Source organism: Anopheles moucheti, assembly GCF_943734755.1.
Source record: "Anopheles moucheti chromosome X unlocalized genomic scaffold, idAnoMoucSN_F20_07 X_unloc_11, whole genome shotgun sequence".
In the NCBI taxonomy this organism is placed as follows: Eukaryota; Metazoa; Arthropoda; class Insecta; order Diptera; family Culicidae; genus Anopheles; species Anopheles moucheti.
The window spans coordinates 237,816-247,500 of NW_026453517.1; positions in this window are offsets into that span (position 1 = coordinate 237,816).

Below are 9,685 nucleotides of genomic sequence, written 5' to 3' on the forward strand. Positions count from 1 at the left end.
AAAATCATGGACAAGAGTACTCAAAAACACGGACCAAACCTATCGAAGCTCACGAAAACCATGAACACAGGGATAACTGAAAACGAACCGAACCTCTCGTAGCAAACGAAAAACATGGACAAAATTATTCGAAACGAACCGAAGCTCGATGCGAAAAACATGGAAAAGCAAGCCCGTAAGTCGCACTATCAAGCCCATAAGTCGCACTATCAAGCCCATAAGTCGCACTATCAAGCCCGTTAGTCGCACTATCAAGCCCATAGGTCGCACTATCAAGCCCGTTGGTCGCACTATCAAAGCCCGTTAGTCGCACTATCAGGCCCATAAGTCGCACTATCAGGCCCGTAAGTCGCACCAAAAAGCCCGTAAATTGCCCTATCAAGCCCGTTAGTCGCACTATCAGGCCCATAAGTCGCACCAACAAGCCCGTAAATTACCCTATCAAGCCCATAAGTCGCACCAAAAAGCCCGTAAATTGCCCTATCAAGCCCATAAGTCGCACCAAAAAGCCCGTAATTCGCACCAAAAAGCCCGTAAATTGCCCTATCAAGCCCGTTAGTCGCACTATCAGGCCCGTAAGTCGCACCATCAAGCCCGCAAATTGCCCGATAAAGCCCGTAAATTGCCCGATCAAGAGCCAGCGCTGCATTGTCGGTTAATCCCGTCGATCGCGCCGGCTATTTCTCAGAAGGTTGTACGGACACCATACCCGGTGGCAAGTACCGCGAAGTTTATAACGCAACAGAACGTTCGCCAGTCGGACACAAGAATTGGAAAAGCTCGTTGTAGTGTACAGGAATCGAACCGAACCTCCTAGCGAGAATAGGGTCCCGTGAGCAATCGCGCGGACCTATGTGAAATGGTTTAGAGTGTGATGTGATGTGATACACGGTGGAAGCGGTGCATGGTGACATGCATCACTCAGAGAGATATGGAACCGGTGGTCTTCCAGTGGCTTAAGTGCTTCGGTTGGCTTATGGTTAAAGAGTGTGAATTCGATTCACCCCGGTATCGAACGTGTGTGGGATACTCACGCCGGTACGAGAGAGAATTCTGGTTGATCCTACCAGTAATATACGCTTGTCTCAAAGGTTAAGCCATGCATGTCTAAGTACGAACATCAATGAATGTGAAACCGCATAAGGCTCAGTATAACAGCTATAATTTACAAGATCATAAACCCAATGAGTTAGTTGGATAACTGTGGAAAAGCCAGAGCTAATACATGCAACATGCCGGGACTGGTACCCTCGCCGGGTGCTGGAACTGGTGCACTTATTAGTTAAACCAATCGCCTCCGGGCGGCTTGAGTTGAAGTCTGGATAAGCTCGCAGATCGTATGGTCGCTCGCCGACTGACGACAGATCTTTCAAATGTCTGCCCTATCAACTATTGATGGTAGTGTAGAGGACTACCATGGTTGCGACGGGTAACGGGGAATCAGGGTTCGATTCCGGAGAGGGAGCCTGAGAAATGGCTACCACATCCAAGGAAGGCAGCAGGCGCGTAAATTACCCAATCCCGGCACGGGGAGGTAGTGACGAGAAATAACAATATGGACCTCTCTAACGATGGTCCATAATTGGAATGAGTTGAGTATAAATCCTTCAACAAGGATCAAGTGGAGGGCAAGTCTGGTGCCAGCAGCCGCGGTAATTCCAGCTCCACTAGCGTATATTAAAGTTGTTGCGGTTAAAACGTTCGAAGTTGATTCCCCGTCCAGACTCGCGACCGCCGCGGGCGCCCGGTTACACGCCGGGACCGTCCGTGAGCGAGCTCGCGGCTGCGACTCACAATGGTGTGCCTGGGCGTTTACTCCGTGAACGGGTACCGGTTAACCGGTTCAGTCCGGCCCGGCCCCTCATGGTGCTCAGGGTACTCACGTTTACCTTGAACAAATTAGAGTGCTCACAGCAGGCTAGTACAAAAGCGTCCGGCCCTCCGCGGGTCGGCGTTGGCCGAGAATAATCTTGCATGGAATAATGGAATATGACCTCGGTCTGATTCTTTCGTTGGTTTGTCGTAGACCCAGAGGTAATGATTAACAGAAGTAGTTGGGGGCATTGGTATTACGGCGCGAGAGGTGAAATTCGTAGACCGTCGTAGGACCGACCGAAGCGAAAGCGTTTGCCATGGATGCTTTCATTAATCAAGAACGAAAGTTAGAGGATCGAAGGCGATTAGATACCGCCCTAGTTCTAACCGTAAACGATGCCAATTAGCAATTGGGAGACGCTACCCCTATTCGGTGCTCTCAGTCGCTTCCGGGAAACCAAAATCGGGTTCCGGGGGAAGTATGGTTGCAAAGTTGAAACTTAAAGGAATTGACGGAAGGGCACCACAACGAAGTGGAGCTTGCAGTCGCGATCGAGAGCTCGACCTGAGTGGACGTGAAATCCGCGCTCCTCGGTTTTTCAAAGCAAAAGTGCCGCAATTTGCGCTTGATCGGTGCGAAAGTTTGTAATAAAGTTGGAGGTACCCTCCGGAACCCCCCCTGCGAATTTGGTGGCTCCACGCCCCCCCTTGCGTGTGTTATTGAACGAAACGGTTTTTGTGACATATTGTGCGAAAGAGTGAAGATATCGGAAAAGTGATAGTGACACTTTGTGGGCCTCACCAGGCCACACCTTTTGGTGAAGAAACATTGGCCGAATTGATGGAGTTCGCGGAACGGCAGGTGTTTTTGTGGTGAAATTTCACACCTGTATAACTCCGAACATTGCGGACCGATCCGGCTGGAAGGTGTTTTAAAAGTTGCGCTCCGCAGTAAAGAATAAGTGTTGAAAATTTCGTGTCAATCGGACGAAAACTCAGTGAGTTATTAGCGAACAAAGAAAACCACGTGCTCGTCGAAAATGGCGGCGTGTGTGTGAAAAAGAGCGAGGAAAAAAACTTCCGGACGAATCACCCCCCTGCTGGAGCGCTAGCGCTCCCGGAGGGGCACTCCCGGACGAAATTTCACCGCTCTTTACGTGTGTGTGAGATTTGTGTGTGTGTGACATTTTCGGCCCAATACCATCGTGTGGGGTGTCTAACGACGCGTCTCGGAAAGAGGAGTGGGGGAAACGCGGTTTCCCCCCCCTAGCACCACCCACCCGCCACCCAGCCCCGGAAAACCCCCGCGAAAAGTGGTTTTCCGCGTTTTTCCCGGCCAAGGAGCGGAGGTAGAGCTCCCGGGTGTTCAGAGAAAAGTTTCGGCGGGAAAAACTACATCTAATTTCATCGCCGGAAAAGCGATTTTTCCGACATCCGGGGAGATACGGCCGGAAAAGTGTTTTTCGTCAGTGGACAATTTTCGGCCTGATACCGGCGTGTGGGGTGTCAATCGACGCGGATTGACGAGGGGAGTCGGGATAACACCCTCCCATCACGATACTACCCACCCCCACCCACCTAGAGCGGAAAAACCACCTACCGAAGTGGTTTTTGGCGATTTTCCCGGCCAAGGAGTCGGGCTAGAGCTTCCGGGTGTTCGGACAAAAGTTTCGGCGGGAAAAACTACATCTAATTCCATCGCCGGAAAAGTGGTTTTCGCAACATCCAGAGAGATACGGGCGGAAAAGCGTTTTTCCGAAGAAGAAAATTTTCGCCCTGATACCGTCGTGCGGGGTATCAAACGACGAGTTTTCAAGAGGGGAGTCGGGAAAACCCCACCCCACCACCATACCACCCACCCCCACCCCCCTACAGCGGAAAAACCACCCAGGAAGCGGTTTTTCGCGATTTTTCCGAGGAAAACTTCATCGCCACCCCGGCAAGTGGGGTATCAGAAGAAGCGGCTCGGCGGGACGAGTCCATCGCGCACCCCCCCGTTCTTCTACCATCTTCCCTCACCTCGCCCGGGCGGAAAAACCTCTCCGTCGATCCTCGTGGCAGTCCGCTGCTGGCGTCCCTCCTTGAGGGGGAGTAAAACCAGCTTAAAGCGCGGAATCTTCCTTCCTTTTGGCGATGATGTCCACCAGTAGGAACCTACGATCACGGTCGGGATCGACCGATAGCCGAGCACCGGTGGGCTCGAAACCGGTAGTGATGCTCAGCAGAGTGCCGGAAGGGCAGACCGCAGCCACGAGCGGTGTTGCTCGCACGAGTGGCGTTGGCACGGCCACGGCTGTGAAAGGAGCCACGATGGAGAGGCTCATCGAGCGTCTGGAGGACGAGCTATCCCTCCTCCGTGTTCAGCTGACGGAGCAAGCTGAGCAATACCGGAAAGACCTCGCGGCGATGCAGGAGTGCCATCGCCAGGAGGTGCTCCATCTGCGAGAGGAGAACCGTAAGGAGCGGGAGATGGTCTCTGGGCTTCTTACGCAACTGGTTGTTGCGCAGTCGCAGCAGCAACAGCAGCAGCAGCAGCAGCAGCAGCTGGCACAACAGCGAGAGGGTGCGGTGACGGCTACGGTGGTGCCGTCTCCGGACCAGGAAGGCGGCTCCTGGGCCGAGGTGGTGCGCCGTAAGCCGGCACGCCAGCAGCCGGCTCAGCAGCATCAGCAGCAGTGGCCGCAGCAACGTCCGCAGCAACAGCAGCATCGTCCGCAGCAGACGAACGGACAGCGCGTGGCTGGACAGAACCAGCAACAGTGGCAGTTGAAGGGCCAGCTGTTGCACAAGCAGAGCCAGCAGCAGCCACGTAATATGCCAGCAGTGGCAAAGAAGCCACGCAAGCGGCCTGACTCAATAGAGGTGACGCCAGCGGAGGGTGTCAGCTACCTGGATATGTACAAGGTCATCCGTACAAGCGCCCAGCTCGACGGCCTACAGGACAAAATTGGCGTCGGAAAGCGGACGCCGAAAGATACTTTGCGGCTTCCGCTCAGCCGGGACGTCGATAGCGCGGAACTATGCCAACGCATCCGCGTGGCCATCGGGGACAAGGGAGCGGCGATCGTCCGCACTGAGATGGCCCAGGTCCTGGTCACTAACATAGACTCCCTGGCGAATGAGGACCAGCTGCGTCAGGCAATGCTGACGGCGCTGGGGAAGGAGCACGTTGAGGCCGCCATCGATATGTGGGCGCGACGGGATGGCACGAACCGTGCCCGCGTCACCATGCCACGGTCGGACGCGGAGCATCTGGCCGGGAAGCGCCTGCTCCTAGGTTACACCTCGTGCTGGGTGTGGGAGGTCCCGAAAGCGTCGCTGGCGGAGAAGCGGTGCTTCCGGTGCCTGGAGCGTGGCCACTTCGCCGGGCAGTGCTCGGGCGAGGACCGCAGCAAGATATGCATCCGGTGTGGCGCGGAAGGCCACAAGGCGGTTACTTGTATCGGCCAAGTCCGATGTCTAAAGTGTGGCGGCCCGCACCCGATTGCCTCCGCCCTGTGCAAAAATACGGCCCGACGATGATTGAGGTGCTCCAAATCAACATCGGCAAGAGCAGGAGCGCCCAAGATCTTGCGCTCCAGCGTATGAGGGAGGAAGGAGCAGACGTTATGCTCGTGACGGAGCTATACGCAGTGCCGGCCAACAACGGCAATTGGGCGTCTGATGAGCAACTCAAGGCCGCGATTGTCACCAGCGGCCAACGGTTCTCCATCCAGCGGGTGAGGAGTGTACAGCATCCAGGCATAGTGGCAGCAGATGTAGCAGGTATAGTCTTTATCTGCTGCTACATTCCGCCATCTGTCGGGCTCCCGGACTTCGAGCGGCAGATGGACCGGCTGGAGGTTCTGGCGAGAGGTCACCCCCACGTCGTCCTGGCCGGTGACTTCAACGCGTGGCACGGGGCCTGGGGGAGCGAGCGTGCCAACCTTAAGGGTGAGGCGCTCCTCCAGACGGCAACGAGCATCGGGTTGGAGGTGCTCAACCGCGGAACGGAGCCGACTTTCCTGGGAAACGGTGTGGCCCGGCCCAGCAGGGTGGACGTCGCCTTCGCGAGTCCATCGCTCTGCCGACCGGATGGAGTAGCGGAGGTCATCAGCTCCTGGAGGACGCTAGACCGCTACTCTTATAGCGACCACCGCTATATCCGGTTTGCGGTCGGGCAACAGCCTCGTGCTGGCCAGCGGCCCGGACGGGGCATCCAGCGGCTGGAAGGCGTCGGAGTACGGGAGGCGGGTGTTCGCTGGCGAACTCGCCAGTTTTGCCCCCGTACTTTCGAAATGGCACTCGAGGCGACCCGTTTTGCCGATCGGGTGACCGATGCGGCAAGCCTGGGGATGGTGCTCGCAGAGGCCTGCGATGCCACCATGGCAAGGATCGGCCACTCTCAGCAGAGAAAGAGCGCGAATGTGTACTGGTGGACTCCGGCCATTGAGGAGCTGACCGAGCGCTGCCGGTTGGCCCGGGAAAGGCAGAGCACGGCCTTGGACGAGACATCTGTCGAGTTGGCATCGCAGGAGCACCAGGAGGCGCGTGCTGCCTTAAGGACGGCAATTAAGGCCAGCAAGCAGCGCCAGTTCGATGAGTGGCTGCAGGCCCTAGCCGCGGACGAGACGGGACAGTGGTTCCGGCAGGTCCTTCTGCGGTTTCGGGGCAGCTGGACGGCGCGTGAACGCGACCCAGCGGTGCTGCAGCGGATCGTCGGGGAGCTGTTTCCGGAGCATCCCCCGGTCGAGTGGCCGGACGTCGCGCCTTCGGAAGGGGACACTCCGGTCCGTCCGATCAGCTGCGCGGAGCTCCAGGCGATAGCGAGCGAGCTGCATCCGCGGAAAGCGCCTGGCCTGGATGGAGTGCCAAATGCTGCGGTGACGGTTGCCATCCGCAAGCATCCAGAGTCCTTCGTCGGGGTCTTCCAGAGCTGCCTGGACACGGGCGTCATTCCACGCGAGTGGAAGAGGCAAAAGCTGGTGCTGTTGCCTAAACCAGGTAAGCCACCGGGCGAAGCGTCGTCCTGTCGCCCGATCTGCCTGATAGACAACCCAGCGAAGGTGTTCGAGCGGACGGCACTCGACAGGCTTAATGAGCACCTCGAGGATCCGGAGTCGCCTCAGCTAGCGGAGAACCAGTTCGGATTCCGGAGACAGCGAAGCACCCTGCAGGCGATCCAGCTGGTGGTGGAGGCAGGCGAGCGCGCGATGTCCTTCGGCAGGACGAACCAGCGGGACAGGCGCTGCCTGCTGGTTGTGGCGTTGGATGTTAAGAACGCCTTCAACACTGCCAGCTGGCAGGCGATAGCGATGGCCCTGCGCGAGAAAGGGGTCCCAGCGCAGCTGCAACTCCTTCTCCGCGACTACTTTACCGACAGGGAGCTGGTGTACGACACCCATGACGGCCCGGTGTCACGTCGGGTAACGGCAGGCGTTCCACAGGGGTCAATCCTTGGCCCGACTCTGTGGAACGTCATGTACGACGGCGTTCTGCGAATCCAGCTCCCTGAAGGGGCCACCATCGTCGGTTTTGCTGACGACATCGCCATCCTGGCCGAGGGCCGCACACCGGAGGAGTCGGCGACGGTTGCCGAGACAGCGATTGAGGCGGTGATGGGGTGGCTTGAGGCACGTCATCTCAGTCTCGCCCCCCACAAGACCGAGGCGGTGCTCATTTCGAGTCTGAGACGAGGACGACTGGAGGTTCCGGTACGCGTCGGTGAAGTGACCTGCACCACTGGGAGATCGATGCGCTATCTGGGGGTCCAGCTTCATGAGAAGCTATCGTGGAAACCGCACGTGGAAGCGGCCGCGGACAAGGCCCTCCGTGCGGTGGCGGTTGTCACCTCGGTGATGCGAAACCACAGCGGCCCGCAGGTGGCCAAGCGGCGATTGCTGGCAGGAGTTGCGGAGTCTGTCATTCGGTACGCCTCGCCCATCTGGGCTAAGGCGACAGACATGCAGTGGTGCCGAAGACGACTGGCCCAGGTCCAGAAGCCACTGGCACGTGGGGTATCGAGTTCGTTCCGCTCGGTATCCTACGAGGTGTCAGTGGTGATGGCTGGTTTGGTGCCGTACTGGCTGGTCGTCAACGAGGACGCAAGGTGCCATAGCAGGATGCTGGTCGAGCCTGGCGCCAGCAGGAAGGAGGTACGAGCGGCGGAGCGAGCAGCCACGATGCTGCAATGGCAGGACGCCTGGGACCGTGCGGCGGCAACACCATCGGCCAGCCGCTATCAGACGTGGGCACACAGCCTGATTCCCGACCTGCACCGGTGGACGGGACGTAAGCACGGGAAGGTGGACTTCCACCTTTCGCAGGTGCTCTCCGGACATGGATTTTTCCGAGAGTACCTGCATGTCTGCGGCTTCGCTTCGTCCCCGGAGTGTCCACGGTGCGTAGGGTCGGTGGAGTCGGTGGCCCACGTCTTGTTCGAGTGCCCCGTGTTCGAGGAGATCCGACGTGAGCTGTTGGGCTGGGGGACATCCGAATCGGTCCAGCTCAGCAACATGGCCGAGAAGCTGCTGGAGAGTGCGGAGTGGTGGGACCGCATTCAAAGGGCAGCGAAAAACATCACCACCGTGCTGCAACAGCTGTGGCGCGATGAGGAGGCCCTCGCCAGCGGTCGAGCGGAAGCGGCTTTCGCCGAGGACGAGGAAGTGGTCCTCGAAAGTGTGGCCGCACTCTTCGGTGAGGAGATGGACGACGTCATCATCGAAGACATCACGCGGCGCGTGAACGAGGCGCGAGCAGCGCGTCAGCGATCTGCCCGCAACCGACGGCTTCGCGGCAGAGCGGAGGATCGGGCGCGAGTGCGACTGGCTGCGGACGTCGCAGCAGCACTGGCCGCCCGAGATGACGAGATACTGCGGACGGCAGTTGAGGCGGAGCGAGCGGGCCTAGCTCCTCCACCTATACCGAGGCGCAGCAGAGGGGGACCACCTTCCCCGGAGACGTTGAGAGTGCGCCACGAGCGGCGTCTATTCATGCAGCGCGCATGGCGAGCTCGGGTCCAGGCTGAGGGACCCTCGACGACGCGCCGCCGTCGGACCGCGCCTACGGAGGCGGACCTGATAAGGTCTCGGCGGAACAGACGCGAAAACGAAAGGCGCCGTCGTGCTTTGGCTGCAGGCCGACGATGGACACCCGCGGAGGAGGCTGCCGCCAGCGAGGCGGAATGGTCAGATCGATAGATGTCGGGTTGACTTCTTGAGATCTCCGAGAGGGGAAGAAAGAGAGAGTCACGCGGACTCAGTATGTGTACGCCTTTAAAATGCGGATTAGGATACGGAAAATTGAATAAATAAATCGCGAAGAGATATCCGAAAGGGTTCGCAACGACGTAGGACAAAATCCCTGGCGGGCGACGTCCTACGTCAAGAGGGTAGGTTTATAAGGTATTTTTGTACAATAAAACCTGCATTTCTTAAAAAAAAAAAAAAAAAACGAAGTGGAGCTTGCGGCTTAATTTGACTCAACACGGGAAAATTTACCAGGTCCGAACTTATCGAGGTAAGACAGATTGAGAGCTCTTTCTCAAATTTAAGGGTAGTGGTGCATGGCCGTTCTTAGTTCGTGGAATGATTTGTCTGGTTAATTCCGATAACGAACGCGACTCAAACAAGCTAACTAGAACGCTGTCAGCAGTGCACCTCCGGGCGCACCTGACGTCAAGGCCGGCGGCCCCTTCACGGGCGGTCGTCGGCCACGTTTGCCCTGCTTAGCGGGACAACTTGTGTTTAGCAAGGTGAGAATGAGCGATAACAGGTCCGTGATGCCCTTAGATGTTCTGGGCTGCACGCGTGCTACAATGTGAGCAGCAGCGTGTTCTCGCCAATTGGCGCCCCCATTCCGAGAGGAACGGGAAATCACCCAAATGCTCATT